Source organism: Lathyrus oleraceus, chromosome 4, assembly GCF_024323335.1.
Source record: "Lathyrus oleraceus cultivar Zhongwan6 chromosome 4, CAAS_Psat_ZW6_1.0, whole genome shotgun sequence".
NCBI lineage: Eukaryota > Viridiplantae > Streptophyta > Magnoliopsida > Fabales > Fabaceae > Lathyrus > Lathyrus oleraceus.
Window position 1 is genome coordinate 32,951,770 of NC_066582.1, and position 16,852 is coordinate 32,968,621.

The following is a 16,852-nucleotide window of genomic DNA, read 5'->3' on the forward strand; positions in this document are numbered from 1 at the left end:
AGGTTTGCTTTTGATTGATTTCTTTTGATTTAGGGTTTTCTGTTTGGCCGCCTCTCTCTCAATTTTTCGTCCCCTCTCCTCTCTGAATCGCTCTCTTCCTTTTATCCCTGCAGCTTAGGGTTTCAAACGGTACTCAAAAGTTCAAAGAAGAAAAATTCCAGAAGTGTTTTTTGGTGCTCAGAACCGAGTTGTCCTGTTTGATGCTATTTTCCGGAAACGGTAATCTGTACTTAGCTTTCTTCTTTGCTTTTGTCCCAATTCCAATTTGGGAAATTCCTTGAAATCTTAACGCTTTGACTGATTACTCTGGGTTTTGTTACTGCAGTAAAAACATTGAAGATTCCAAAAGCATTTCTGGTTTTGATCATAGCTCAGGTTTTAGGTTCGGTTGACATGGTTGAGTAAAGATATGTACTTTGGACTTCTTGACTGCAATCTTGACGCGAATTTAAGTGGATTGGTATCACTGAGATTGGCTCCTAAGAGATGATTCCCATGATAATAATCCCTAACTCCATTTTGGCTTTCTACGGTTTCAAGTACCTGAACCTTTTCTCTAGTTAACCGGTCAAACTGGTGAAGGAGCATGCTGTAATTTTGGTGAAATTCGACACTTCAGTTGTGTCATTAGCAGCAAGATGAACAAGATGGATTGCTTCTCGTTGATGAGAACGAACTTGTTCTTCGGCGTGATCATTCATCGTATTGAACTTAGCAGCCATAGCGAGCAGTTTAGAAAAGCACGGTTGGCTTTAGACAGTGAACCTTCCATGTGTCTCATTTTCTGCAGAGCATTCCTTGACAGATAAGTTGATCCTTAATCTCCAAAACTGTCTGTCTGATAGCGTGAAATATAATGATGTTCTTATTGTCAAACCAGATTGCTTTTCAACAACTTTAATAATATTCTCAACTTTCTTTTTTGAAGGGAGCTTGTATATTCCTTGGAGAAAGTCATTTTTGTGGATGCTGATCAGATTATCAGGACTGACATGGGAGAACTCTATGGCATGGATTTAAAAGGAAGACCTTTGGCATATATTCCATTTTGTGATAACAATAAGGATATGGATGGATATTGTTTTTTGTTTGCCACGTCTGGGACTCTTTCATGGATGATCAAAGATGGTTTTTCTCATAGCAGGTTTTGGTTTACAGCATGTGCAGCCCTTGCACAAGAAAGATACAAGTCAATGCAGCTTTCAAGAAGTTCTAGATGCCTACAAACAACAGTAAAAAGGGGCGCATCTTAGCCAGATCAACCATAAATCGTAGAACAGAAGTTGCAGCCATAAGGTATGCTTGGAGTGGTTTTTGAAATGCTTGTAAATTGTATGGATGTTAGAAAATTTAGATGGAATGTGCAAAGATTAGAGATGATTGTAATCCCCCTTTTGGGACTGCTATGAATTTCTGGCCACAAGTTGCTGTTGGTGCCATATTCGACTAACAATATTGCCTTGTGAATTGGTAGGTTCGTCTCGTCACAATTTCAGCATTAACACGATGTTCTATTTTACTCCTAGGCTCACAAGGGGCGGTCGGACGGACTTGAAGCCAAAGTAGCAAAAATCATGCCTCGTAGTTCATATCATGCCGACATTTACTTACGGTAGACTTCTTCTTTGCCCATGCCAATCCAATGCATCGAAACTTGGTAAATTTGGGTAAATTTATGCAGAAACTCATTGTGTTTTGATGTTGCAGGAGGACATACTGAGTTTGGTTTGTGAGCATAAAGGTTGGAAGCACCTGCTGGCATGTCCTTTTGCTATGAGAAGTATCACCATCATATATACCAATATTTAAGTCGGCATCAAATTCTTTTGTCACGTGTAACAAAGACCTTAGTTGATCTTGAGCTAATGCCTTTTGTTGGAAATATGTACAACGCACACGAGGATGAATTCTTAAGCAACTCTTCTAGAACAAGCAGGTCGTAGCAAACAGATTTGCCACTTGACGTCATTGTAGCCACAACAACATTGTTTCATCAAAATTTTCTCTACCAACCGCAGCATCTCTCTCTGCAGTATTTTTGCAAGCTGTTTCTGTAATCATAATAGTAATAATAATCTTCACATTCCATCATTATCCATTGGAAGGTCCATCAATCTTTCTCCTTTTAGTATTTGGACTATGTCATGTAGCATAAAAGCTAGTGTAGGATTGGGACCTTTTTGTAAGAACAACATGTAATGTCACATTTTAGTATCAATGCTTATTCTCATGGATAAATACTAGCAATGTATTGATATGGAAATGGAATTGTTTGTCCTTTGGAAGATGACTTTGTAATTCATGATAATGTTGTAATGCCATTCTGATTTTGAAATGTACTATGGATATAAAATGGATTTTTTTGGATTTTGATTATAAAAATGGATGTGGATTTCTTTGTAATAATCCAATATTAGTTTGAATATCAATTTAATTACTAATAACAAATCAGCAAAAAACCGAATTAAAAACAAATTAATCTATAATTCATTTAAAATTACTTGGATATCAACTCTAACATTCATTTGGAAATAAAAATCGATTAGAGTTTTAATCATTAGTAAAAATAAACAATTAAGATTAAATTGACAATTGGAATTAAACTTAATTTGAAATTAAAATCAAATTAAAAATAAAAAAAAGTCAAGATATTAAAATCCGTTTTATACTGATGAATGTATGCAAATGCAAAATAAAAGAAAAAATGGAAAAATTTCAGGATCAAAATCGGGGTATGACAACGGCTATTGCGGTATTCACTCAAGGAAGCAACGAGTCTCTCAATGAGGCTTGGGAAAGATTCAAGTCAATGTTGAGAAAATGCAAAGGTCATGGTTTTGATGAGCTCACTCAAATCCATATTTTTCTAAATGGGCTCCAAACAACTCACAGAACACTTTTGGATGCTACCGCGGGTGGCTCTCTTATGTCAAAGAATGCGGAAGAAGCTAAAGTCATTATTGACTGGATGGCACTCAATGATCGTCAAAGTCAACATGAACGTAGTCCTTCACAACGTAAACCGGGAGTTCTTGAGTTAAACACCAATGATGCCATTCTTGCTCAAAACAAGCTACTCTCTCAACAAGTGGAGTTGCTTACTCAACAAATGGCCAAGCTTCCACAGCAAATGAAGGAAATTCAAGGTTCTCAAGTTCGACATCAAGTAGCATGTTGCGAATTATGTCAAGGAGATCATCCTACTGGTTTTTGTCCTCCACTAGAAGAAGTGAGTTATGTGAACAATCAAAATCAAGGCTATCAAAGGAACAATCAAGGTTATCAACCATCAAGGTTCAACAATCAAAATTTTCAGCAGCAAAGTCCTTACCAACATCCAAATTCTCAAGGACAGCAGTCGCAAGGAGGAAGTTCCAAGCTAGAGGATACTCTTCAATAATTCATGCAAGCTTCCATGGCAAATTAGAAGAGTAACGAAGCAGCAATTAAAAATCTGGAAACTCAAGTAGGCCAACTTGCAAAGCAACTGTCGGAACAAAACGCAGGATCTTATTTCTCCGCTAACACTCAACCCAACCCAAAGGAGCATTGTAAAGCAATTTTTACTAGAAGCGGTAGAGAGTTGGCAAGTAAAAAAGGTGAGGAAATTACAGTTGAGAATGATATGGATGTTGTGCTGGAAAATAAGGATGTGGCTTGTGGGAAGGAGAAAGTGGCAGAAACTGCTAAGTTCGCGCCGCGATCTTCCTTCGCGCCGCGAAAACAGCAGAATCAGCAATTGATGGAAGAACAGCAGTGTGAAGCGGAAATGAGGAAGGAAATTAAACCAAGAGAAAAGAAAACAAGAGACAAAGTAGTGAATGTCATTCCAGTTCAACATCTACCCTATCCGCACGCACCATCAAATAAGGATAATGCTAGACATTATGCACGGTTCATGGACATCTTCAAGCAACTCCAAATCAACATTCCATTTGCTGATGCATTAGAACAAATGCCACAGTATGCTAAGTTCATGAAGGACATTCTTAAAAAGAAGAGGAGACACGTGGAAGACGAAACCATCTTGCTTGATGCACGTTGTAGTGCCATCATTCAAAAGACCCTCCCAAGAAAGGAATCTGATCCGGGCCGAGTCATTTTACCGGTAACCATTGGAAGCACATACATTGGTAATGGTTTGATTGACTTGGGGTCTAGCATCAATTTAATCCCCCTATCCATTGTCAAAAGATTGGGAAATGTTGAGATCAAATCGACAAGGATGACTTTACAACTAGCTGACAAGTCTACCACTTCACCATATGGAGTTGCTCAAGACATGTTAGTGAAGGTGGACAAATTCTTGTTTCCAGTAGATTTTGTGATAGTAGACATGGATGAAGATCGTGAGGTTCCTATAATTCTTGGAAGACCATTCATGAAAACGGCCCGAATGATGATTGATATTGATGATGGACTAATGAAAGTGAGGGTGCAAGATGAAGAGGTAGCCTTCAATCTTTTTGAAGCCAAAAAGCATTTTAATGTTCAGCATGACTCCTCCCGAATCGATGCCATCAAGGAGGGACTAGTTGAGATCGCAGACCAGGTTCATGTTTCTAATCCATCAGAGAAATCTCTTATCGGAGTCTACAAAGTTTCGACCAACAATGAAGGAAAAGAGATGAAAGCAATGTTGCATGAATTAGAGTCTCGTGAAGAACATGTTTTTCATGAAGAGGTAAACGAAGGCTTGGATATGACAAAGGAAGTGGAAGAGCCAAAACTAGAGCCAAATTTGAAGTATTTGTTCTTGGGTGATGACTGTACTAAACCGGTGGTCGTTAGTAATACATTATCCACAAAAGAGGAAGACAAATTGATTCAAGTGCTGAAAAAGAAGGAGGTTGTCAAACTATTGGAGGCCGGGATGATTTGTTCTATCTCCGATGGTGAATGGGTGAGTGTTGTGCAAGTAGTTCCGAAGACGGGTGGTATCAGATTTTATCGAAGGTTCATCAAGAACCTCTTGAAGACAACAAAGCCCTTGAGGAAGTTGCTCAACAAAGCCGGATCGTGAAGACCGTTGAACCGTCGAGCTCTAAACGACGTTAAACAAAGCGCTTGTGGGAGGCAACCCAACGTTGTAAGTCTGCATTTTATTTTATTTTCTGTTGTGTGAGTTTCTGCTGTGTTAAATTTTGAAAATTTGGGTTCTGTTTTTTGCTGTTCGCCCCGCGAACTGAATTCACAGTTTCAGTTCCCGCCGCGAACAAGGTTCGCCCCGCGAACAGTGAGTGGCAGAACCAATTTTTTTGAAATTTCCTTCAGTTCGCCCCGCGAACTGAAAAAAAAAAATTCCTTCAGTTCGCCCAACGAACAGAGTTCGCCTAGCGAACAGAGTTCGCCCAGCGAACTGAATATGAAAAAAAAAATTAAAAAAAAAAATTCCTTCAGTCCGCCCAGCGAACTGAGCGTAGCAGAACCATTTAAGTTCTGTTTTATGTCATTTTCGTTTCATTCCTATTTTCACAAACTTAGGAGATTCTTTCAACAATCTCGTTGCTCCACTTCCAAACCTCTAAATTTCAAAACTTCTCCTCTCCATTCCCTTCCTAGGAGGATTTTGTTGATTATGATAAGTGGCCTGAGGGCAGGCCAAAATTTTGGGGGGGTGCAGGAGGTGGTGTAACCCATGGCGATGAGTTGAAGGAAGATTGAGGAGTTTGTTGAACTTTAGAGTTTGTTTTGATAATTGCATGAATACTTTTTAAAATTTAAGTGTGTTTTAATCAAATTTTGGTTTACCAACATTTTTGTTTAATTGTTCTTATTCTTAAGTCAAGCTTTAAGCAACCGAGAAATGATCACAAAGAAAGAAGCATAGGACACTTCGAGTGGTGATGATAAGAATTAGTGTCGGCATTTCAAGGTACACTTTATCGCTTTCTAGACTTAACATGAGTAGTTTGATGGTGTGTGCAAATTCCATGTCATAAATTCATTGAAGTATATGTCAGTTTTGAATCAAAATAGGACTTAACCAATTGTGAGGAGGCTTTCCATTGTACACTAAAAAGCGGGAAACCGAGCATTATTTTAACTCATTCTTATCATGCTAAATCATGCATCAATCTATTTTTGTGTAAAAATTTTGAAAATGATAGAGGCATTGTTTGTGAGAAAAACCACTTGACCAAAAAGTTTGAATCAACTAACCTTGTGAGGAATAATCCTTAGTTAACCCCCTTTGAGCTTATTTTAGGATTCATTTGATTGATCATTGTGAAATCAATTGAAAATTGTGGAATAAATGAATCCTAATTTCTTTCGTATCAGTTGAAACCTCAAACCGAGTTGTTTGCAAAATTTTGCCTTTTGCTTATTTCTAAGTAGGGAGCATTATTGAATAAATTTGGTTTTGGAATCTAAAGTTGGGGAGAGTAAAGTGAAAAGTTGATTAGAAACTTGGAAAAGTGAGTTTTTATGAAAGGGTAAAAATATGAAAAGAAACAAGAAAAAGAAATCACCCTTGAAACCATAGAGCAAAGAAAAAAAGAATAAAAAAAAAGCAAAGAAAATGCTCATGGTTGTGTGGATTTGAAAAGAAAAAGAAAAAGAAAAAGATAGGGATCAAAGAAAGGGAAATTGTATAGAGTTAAATGTTTGAGAATGCTCCCTTAGGATAAACAATTTAGTTGAATTCTCTTAATCATATCCTTTCTTGTACCTAAGCCACATTACAACCTTGAAAGACCTCTTGATTCTCATTTTTCACATGAATTGGTACTTGTTGTGATAACCGCATGATTTAAGTTGTTGTTGATTTAATTGCTTGGATGAGTGAAAGTAACCCTTCATATTATTCATCATTATTATGATGTGTGTGTAAGTTTGATTCAATTTTGACATATATGGCTTTGAATTCTTTGGAATGATTTTTGCACTTTACTATTTCCCTCATTCATGTTTTGTCTAGAATTGAGATAGGTGAATTGAGAAAAGGCCAAACGCTTTTGAACCATTTGAATGTCCTTGGTAAATCCTTGTTTCAATCTTTTGTGTCATTGCTTTGGTTGTAAGGGTGGAAACTTTTGTTTAGGGACAAACAAAATGCTAAGTTGGGGAGAGTTGTTAGGGACCAATTGGTACTACTTTTTATATCATTTTATTGGTCCCTTTTACCAAGTTTTGATGTAATTACACACTTTTATTCTCACTATTTTGTATAAATGCAATTAGGTTTAATTTATTTTGTTTTGAATAGTTATTTCACATATTTGTTAGTTTTGTAGAATTTTTGGATGAGAAAGCTTTGGATTGCAGCATCATAATATGGAAGATTTTGGATGAAGCTTGCAAAGCAAGGAAACTGAGGCAGCTTCAGTTCGCCCCGCGAACAAAGTTCGCCCCGCGAACTGAATGAGATAGCATCAGTTCGCCCCGCGAACCCTGCGAATCCAGCAAACTGATTTTGGGTCAAAAGTGCTGTTTTGAAGGCCAGCTGGTTTTGCCATTTTGGTGTCTGCCTTGGGATAGCTTTTCTGCTTTGGATGGAAATGATCAATTAAGGAAATGTCAACTCTTTTAGGAGAAAAAAACACATTATTCACATTCATTCATTACTATTCACACATTAACATTGAGAGATTTTTGTAAGAGAGAAAAAGAGAGTTTTTCTTCTTTAACTTTCTGCTTTGTAACAATGATGATGAGGAGCTAAACTCCCTTTTGTCAAGATTGGAGGTAGTAGCTATTCTCATATGCTTATGTATTACATTTGATTTATATGTATGATAAAGATTGTTGATGTATTGAATACTGTTTTTGCCCTAAGTTGAAAACCAGATTTGAGTAGTTGTCGAGAGAGATTATTTGAGTCTTGACATAAAACAGATTTTCAAGTAGTGAATAAGTTGTAGAGATAGATTTATTCATTACTCTTCTTTGGTATTAAACATTAAAGATTGCTATATTGATAGTTAGGTGGAGAGATCGTCTAAGGATCAATATAGTGATTATCACAATATCATTTAGACATAAATGACTTTGAGAGGATACTTGAACATCATCAATAATCTTAAATCTATATAGTTATCATAAGGAAGCATAAACATTTGAAATAGTGAACTCCAATCTTGCCAAGCTTTTATATTAGATTAAAACCATTTTACTGTTTTTAGTGACATTTACTCACAAGATAACTTTCCAACCAAAACAACCTTGTTACTTTCTAAACTTACAACCTTTGGATTATAGAACGGCGGTAATATCAACCAATCTCTGTGGATACGATATAAAAATATTTGCCGAAGATATACTTTTCAACATTCACTGATACCCGAGATGGCAGAACCAGCTCGTGCTCTTCGAGATTACGCCGCTCCATCGCAAGATGAGCCACATTCGAGTATTGCTCCACCCGCAATCGAAGCAAACAACTTCGAACTTAAGCCTTCGCTGCTACAGGCAGTGCAACAGAATCAATTCTCTCGAAATCCCACCGAGGATCCAAACCTTCATTTATCCGTATTTGTCCAATACGCTGATACTGTTAAAGCTAATGGTGTCACTTCAGAGGCAATTCGACTTCGTCTTTTTCCTTTCTCGTTCAGAGATAAAGCTAGAAGATGGCTTCAGTCTCTTCCTTCCAACTCAGTCACAACATGGAATGAGTTGAAGAAAGTCTTTCTTGCCCGATATTTTCCTCCGAGCAAAACAGCTATGTTGAGAGCCCAGATAAATGGATTTAAACAGAAAGATAACGAGTCTCTTTTCGAAGCATGGGAAAGATACAAAGACATGATGAGACTTTGTCCACACCATGGTTTAGAGGACTGGCTAGTGATTCATACCTTCTATAATGGTCTCTTGTACAACACAAGGTTAACAATAGACGCCGTCGCAGGTGGTGCACTTATGGATAAACCTTACGCCGATGCTTATCAACTTATCGAAAGCATGGCCCAAAACCATTATAAGTGGGGAAGCGACCGAGCAATGGTAGAGAAACCTCAAACGAAAAGTGGCATGTACGAGATAAGTAGCCTTGATCATGTTAATGCAAAAGTGGAAGCCCTTGCCCAGAAAATTGAAAGTTTGAATGTATCACCTCCAACCACCGTGGTTGCCGCAACTCAGAATTGCGAAGTCTGTGGAATCCAAGGTCACACTCCTGCAGATTGTCAACTCCTAATAGGAATCCAAGCAGAACAAGTGAATTATGCTCAAGGAAATCCCTACTCGCACACCTATAACTCAAACTGGAAGAATCATCCTAATTTTTCATATAAGAGTAGTAATGCTTTATACGCACCAGGACAAGCTCCAAATCAAGCCCCAGCTATACCTCCTAGATATCAAAAGCCGACCCCATCTACACCTAACAATAATGTTCCTAGGAAATCCAACTTGGAAATAATGATGGAGAACTTCATAGCTTCTCAACAGCAAACCAATAAAGATTTCTTAAACCAGAATATACACACTAGCGAACAAATCAAACAACTAGCAAGTAAAGTAGATGCCCTGGCTACCCATAACAAAATGCTGGAAACACAAATATCACAAGTAGCTCAACAATAAGCGCCTACTGCTGCCCCAACTGGTACATTTCCTGGACAGCCCCAACCTAACCCGAAAAGCCACGCTCATGCAATCATATTAAGAAGTGGAACGGAAGTGGAAGGTCCAGTAGATCCAAGAACTGAAAACCAAAACTCTAAAAAGTCAACTGAGGAAGAAAGTACACCTAAGGAAAAGGAAGACAGTAATAAGGAAACCGTAGAAAAGAAAGAACCCTATGTACCTCCACCACCTTATAAACCACCTATCCCTTACCCTCAAAGGCTTATTAAAACCAAAGATGCAGGCCAATTTAAAAAATTTGTTGACCTACTGAAACAATTAAACGTCACAATTCCGTTTACAGAAGCTATTACGCAGATGCCCTCATATGCTAAGTTCTTAAAAGAAATTCTTTCTAATAAAAGGAAACTTGAAGATAGAGAAACTGTTACACTCACTGCTGAATGTAGCGCTATAATCCAGAATATGCCTCCTAAACTTAAAGGTCCAGGTAGTTTCTCTATACCCTGTCACATAGGAAAATTTGTCATAGATAAAGCCTTATGCGATTTAGGAGCCGATATTAGTGTTATGCCTTTATCCATATGCAAGAGACTTGAAATGGGAGAATTAAGACCAACTAAAATGTTTGTGCAACTAGCAGATCGTTCTGTTAGATATCCTGTAGGAATTCTTGAAAACGTTCCCGTGCGCATAGGTCAATTCTACATTCCAACTGATTTTATAATTATGGACATTAGAGAAGATGAAGTTACACCCATTATATTGGGAAGACCATTCTTAGCAACCGCCGGTGCAATCATAGACGTAAAACGAGGACGACTCACTTTCGAAGTAGGAGAAGAGAAAATTGAGTTCATTCTTTCCCAATTTTTGAAAGCACCTGCAATAGAAGACACATGTTACTTCATGGATATCATCGATGAATGCATAAAAGAAACAGAGTTAGAAAATGACAAATTGTCTGACTATCTTGTAGAAGACAAACTCAACCAATGTTTAGCAATAACACCGGACCCTACGCAATGCCTTAAGAAACCAACCATAGACCTGAAAACACTTCCCAAAAATCTGAGATATGAATTCCTAGACTTAGAACTTGAACGACCAGTGATAGTTAATGCAGACCTAGGAAAACTCGAAACCGAAAAACTCCTGCATATCTTAAGAAAATATCCAACCGCACTAGGGTACAACATCACCGATCTTAAAGGAATAAGTCCTTCTATTTGTATGCACCGCATCATGCTAGAAGAAGACTGTAAAACTTCTAGGGAACATCAGAGGAGACTAAACCCGATCCTGAGTGAGGTAGTGAAGAAGGAAGTAACCAAGTTATTAGAGGCAGGTATCATATATCCTATATCTGATAGCAAATGGGTTAGTCCTATACACGTAGTACCAAAGAAAGGAGGTATAACAGTTATCGTAAATGAAAAAGGAGAAACTATAACCAAACGAATCGAATCGGGATGGAGAATGTGCATTGACTATAGGAAACTAAACAAAGCAACCCGAAAAGATCATTTCCCTTTACCATTCATTGACCAGATGTTAGAACGATTAGCAAAACATTCTTATTTCTGCTATCTAGACGGTTACTCAGGCTTCTTTCAAATACCAATTCATCCTGATGACCAAGAAAAGACAACATTCACGTGTCCTTTTGGCACCTTCGCTTATAGACGAATTCCGTTTGGCTTGTGCAATGCTCCTGCAACCTTCCAAAGGTGCATGATGGCGATATTCGTCGATTTTCTCGAAAATATCATGGAAGTATTTATGGACGACTTTTCCGTATGCGGACAAAGCTTTGAAGAATGTCTTGAAAACCTAGAAAGAGTTCTAGAACGATGTGTAAAAGTAAACCTAGTACTTAATTGGGAAAAATGTCACTTTATGGTACAAGAAGGAATTGTTTTAGGACACATCATCTCAAATAGAGGAATTGAAGTAGTCAAAGCCAAAATAGAAGTAATCGAAAACCTTCAACCTCCGAAAACTGTGAGAGAAGTACGAAGCTTCTTAGGACATGCCGGTTTTTACCGACGATTCATTAAAGACTTCTCTAAAATAACTAAACCTTTGACCGGACTATTGATGAAGGATGCTGAATTCATCTTCGACAATAAATGTTTAGAAGCATTCCAAACGCTTAAACAAGCATTGATCTCCGCACCCATAATGCAGACACCAGATTGGAATGAACCATTCGAAATAATGTGTGATGCCAGTGATTACGCCGTGGGCGCTGTTTTAGGACAACGAAAGGATAAAAAGCTTCACGTCATATATTACGCAAGTAGAACTCTAGATGAAGCACAAATGAATTACGCCACAACCGAGAAAGAACTCTTAGCAGTGGTGTTTGCACTAGATAAGTTTCGTTCTTACTTGGTCGGAGCTAAAATAATCGTTTACACCGACCACGCTGCTATCAAGTACCTCTTAACAAAAAAGGATGCTAAACCTAGACTCCTAAGGTGGATCCTGTTGCTACAAGAGTTCGATATGGAAATCAAAGATAAAAAAGGAACTGAAAACGTAGTAGTAGATTACCTCTCTAGACTTGAAAACCTGGAACCGGAAAGAACATCAATCAACGATGATTTCTCGTACGATAAACTTATAGCTACTTTGGAAGAAAATAACACTGATAAACAGGTAGAAACCACCTTAGCTATATGTGTTACACCATGGTACGCTGATCTCGTCAATTATTTAGTTGCCGGAATAGTTCCACCTACTTTATCCTACCAGCAAAAGAAACGATTCTTCTATGACATAAAACATTATTACTGGGATGACCCTTTACTTTTCAAAAGAGGCCCCGATGGTATTTTCCTTCGGTGTATACCTGAAGAAGAGGTAGAAAATATAATCCAACACTGTCACTCCGCTCCTTATGGTGGACATGCAAGTACATCCAAGACCTGCTCCAAAATCCTACAAGCCGGTCTTTATTGGCCAAACATATGGAAGGATGTGCATGCGGCTATCAAGAAATGTGATAGATGTCAACGCACAGGAAACATATCTAGACGTGACGAGATGCCACAAAAGGGCATTTTGGAAGTAGAGATTTTCGACGTGTGGGGGATAGATTTCATGGGACCTTTTCCACCTTCTTTCGGTAACAAGTACATACTCGTAGCGATTGACTACGTATCAAAATGGATTGAAGCTATAGCTTCTCCAACAAACGACACACGAGTAGTAACTAGACTCTTTAAGAATATAATATTTCCAAGATTTGGTGTCCCAAGAATAGTAGTCAGTGATGGTGGATCGCATTTCATATCTAAGGTACTCGAAAAACTACTGTTTAAGTATGGCGTAAGGCATAGAGTAGCGACACCTTACCACCCTCAAACCAGTGGGCAAGTGGAAGTGTCTAACAGAGAAATCAAACGAATATTAGAAAAAACAGTCGCCACCTCAAGGAAAGACTGGTCATTGAAACTACCAGAAGCTTTATGGGCGTATCGAACCGCTTACAAAACTCCCATAGGGACAACCCCATTTAAGCTTATTTATGGAAAATCCTGCCACCTCCCGGTAGAATTATAACATAAGGCCTACTGGGCTATTAAAAATCTAAATTTAAACTATAAGGCCGCCGGTGAAAAGCGAATCCTTGATATAAACGAATTAGAGGAACTCAGACGAGACGCTTACGAAAATGCCAGAATCTACAAAGAAAGAACAAAACAATGGCATGACAAGCGCATATCAAGGAAAATCTTCAAACAAGGCGATACAATCCTGTTATTTAACTCTAGGCTAAAGTTATTCCCGGGAAAACTACGATCTAGATGGTCAGGTCCTTTCCAAGTCACCAATGTTTTTCCCAGTGGAGCGGTGGAAATTAAAGGAAAATCCATTGAACCGTTTATCGTAAACGGGCAGCGTCTAAAACATTATCATCATGCAGAGAACATTGAAGATTCACAAGTCCTGCACTTAGACGTAGTGCCCCCAAATTTTATAGATTATATTTGATAGTGTTTATGTCGAGCTTGCGACATTAAACAAAGCGCTTAGTGGGAGACAACCCACAAATATTCTTTATCTTTATTTTTATTTCTTCTTTAATTATTCTTCTAAATTTTATTTAGTATTCATTCTTAATTTATTTTAACTTATAAAATTTTTATTCTTTTCTTCTTTCGGCATTTGGCCAAATCCTGACTAAAACTCTTGTTTTTCTTTTCTCTAGCTAACACTAACCTGATGGGACAAATTGATCGTATGGGTATCAAATTCAGAGGGAAAGCTCAGAAACAAAAGTTTGAGGAACTAGCAGAGAGAGAGATGCTACCTAGTTTGTATGCTGATGATTGGGCAATGACTGCCCTTGGACTAAGAGAGAGTGTCTTGTATTTGCTGAGTCAAATAGGGTGGGAAACCACTCCTATCCGTAGACAATTCGTCACTTACCGGAGACTGACTCTAGAATTCCTTAGTTCTCTGATCTATCTACCCAGCCATGGAAAAGGAATAAGCAGAGGTTTCATCCAGTTCAGAATGTTCAACATGGAGTATCAATTTAACATTCAAGACTTTACCAACCTTCTAGGTTTCCCTACCTCTTTTGATACATTCACAGTGAGCCAAGAAGAACTTTTTGAATATAGAGAACTTGAACACTTTTGGGGAAGCTTGACTGGAAATGATGATCCCGAGGAACATGAGTTTCTTTCTGGAAACATACATAACCCGGCCTTTCGTTATTTCCATAAGATCCTGGCCCACACCTTATTTGGGAAGAAGTCAAACAGTACCTCAGTTTCACGTGATGAACTCTTCATCATATTTTGTGCTTCCCAGAACCGTCCAGTAAACGGTGCCACTTTTATGTTGGCAAATTTTGACCGCCTTATCCAAGATGAACGAGCACTAATTCAAATAGGCGGCTTGATAACCATGATTTGTAATGCTATCGGATTACGTCAACCTATGCTTGACCTAAGCCCTTTCTGTGGCATTGCGACTATGAGTATACCCTTCCTCTTCAACATTATGTTTATAGCAAACCTCGGACCTGAAGAGTTTGAGCTTATAATTAACAACCAAGTTCTTTGCCTATTCACCTTGCCTAGTCCAAGGACTAGTGTTCATAACCGCAATAACTGGCTCTATAACCTGAACGGAATACCCTCTCCTGCTAGATCTACTGAATCCATCCAGGACTATGAGATTTGTGACGACCAGATCCCTTATGCTGAATCTGACCCTCAGACACCATCTAGTTATTATGATATTGATCCTCCTCCTCAACCTGTCCCGACCGAAGAATCGGCAATACCCGATCTTAGACATCATATGCCCGGAGCAAATTATAACACCACCATTCAAGCTTTGATGTCAGAACAGGACGCCCTCAGAGAAGAGTTAGCTAACATGGGACAAGAATTTCTGGGATACATGAACAATATGACAAATCAGTTCCACGAGTTGCTAAACCGTGTTAACTCCTCTGCTCCTCCGGCCAGAGATCATGCAGATGGATAGAAGTTGTTTTTCTTAGTTACTTAGTTTTAGTTTAGGTTATTCATTAATTTTGTTTCAAATTATTTTAGTATTTGTTTTTCTTTCGCATGTTTGCTTTTGTCTTCCAATGTTACATTATGATTATTTTATGAAGCTATTGATTTATTTTACTTTATTATGACTTATGCAAATATCTATCAATAATGCTCTCTACTGTTGCTACCTACATAACTTATTAAAGATATATATATATATATATATATATATATATATATATATATATATATATATATATATATATATATATATATATATATATATATATTATGAAAGTAGAATAGCATGCAAGGCAATTTAAAAGTATCACAATAGCAAAATAAAATAAACATATGCATTACATTGCAAGAATGACTGTGTGACGAGCGTCACACAATCCATTACGGTCGTCACACCAAGTGCCTGTGACGCCCGTAACACCCCTGTCACGAGCGTGACACCTGCAGACTATGTGAACGTTACTAACCGTTGGAGACACGACCGTTACACCACCCACTTTTTACCTTCCCCATTTATTCACATTTACCCACATTTATTTACTTTTCAACCACTCCCTTTCCAACTTCCAAATCTTTTCCTATAAATATCCACCATACCTTTCTTCATACACCACAAACCATTCTATAAAATCAATTTCATTTCCCTTCTCCCCTTATTACCTCTTTCAAACCACTTATCGGTATGGCGGGAAACCAAGATTTCGGAAATAACATTTTCCGATCCGAAGATGAAAATTATCAAAGGGAGCAGTTTGAGCGTTTCCAACAGCGAGGTGTCCAATCCACCAGGTATCCTGATTTAAATTGTTTACAAGAATTAGGATTACTTCAAGGTATAGAATGGATGCTCCGCCTCGCTGATTTAACCTTTCTTTGCACTCATAATCAACCTACCTACCCCGCTCTCACCTTAGAATTTTTAAGTTCTTATTCATACAACACTCCTACCGGTGAAGACGAGTACTTAACCGGTACCGCAACCTTCCGCATGTTCAACACCGAGTACTCCCTATCCCAAAACCAATTGAGCACCATGCTACAATTCCCTGTAGAAGGTCAAGTCCACCCTAGGATACCTCCGAACTCCCAGTGGCATATAAACGCCTTCGACCTCTTTAGAAAAATTTCCGGTGTGGAAACCAACAACTGGGATGTATTACTTGCTTCGCATATACATAACCCAACCATCCGGTACTTCATCCGCATCCTGCAAAACACTATTTTTGGTCGACCGAACAACAGAAAAGTCAACGCCAAGGAATTATTTTTCCTCCACTGCGTCTTTGCAGCAGATACACAGGTAAACGCTGCCTCCTTCCTATTTCATCATATCCGCACCCTATGTGCTAGAGGCCGTCAACCTTTTGTAATCGGTGGATTAATCACCACCATAGCACTTGGCTTAAATCTTGGGGATCGACTTCAGAATTTACAATCTCTCCCACCCCTATTGATGGATATAAGCTACTGTCGGTCCAGCCGCCTAATCAAAAACAGGGTAGGCGGAGGGTATTACCTTATGGTGAACAACCAGGAAGTCCCAAGTGTTGTTTTACCCAACATTGCCCTAACAGATGTCACCAATCCCAACCGCCACATCTATGATCTGAATGCTCCCGAAGCTACCGAGCCTACACAAGCAAACCCGCCTCCAGACGAGTTTGCAGAAATGGAGCAAGGTGATCAGGTTCCTGCGCAACAATTAGTCCCGCTCAACCCTTCCGATAATGCAGCTGGTCCATCCTCACGACGTCGTCGACGAAGAAGGCCAG

The 16,852-nt window shown here is 38.5% G+C and overlaps 1 long non-coding RNA gene and 1 other non-coding gene across 2 annotated transcripts; one reads left to right on the top strand and one right to left on the bottom strand.

The window, feature by feature from the left end:
* Window positions 1–1,476: 1,476 nt before the first annotated feature.
* Window positions 1,477–2,263, top strand: LOC127135126 (uncharacterized). Its single transcript, XR_007808431.1, has 2 exons — window positions 1,477–1,612; window positions 1,708–2,263. It is a non-coding gene; the product is annotated as an uncharacterized LOC127135126 (long non-coding RNA).
* Window positions 2,264–8,667: 6,404 nt separating this feature from the next.
* LOC127077856 (small nucleolar RNA R71) lies at window positions 8,668–8,774 on the bottom strand. The gene has a single exon (XR_007787624.1). It is a non-coding gene; the product is annotated as a small nucleolar RNA R71 (small nucleolar RNA).
* Between the last annotated feature and the right edge of the window lie 8,078 nt (window positions 8,775–16,852).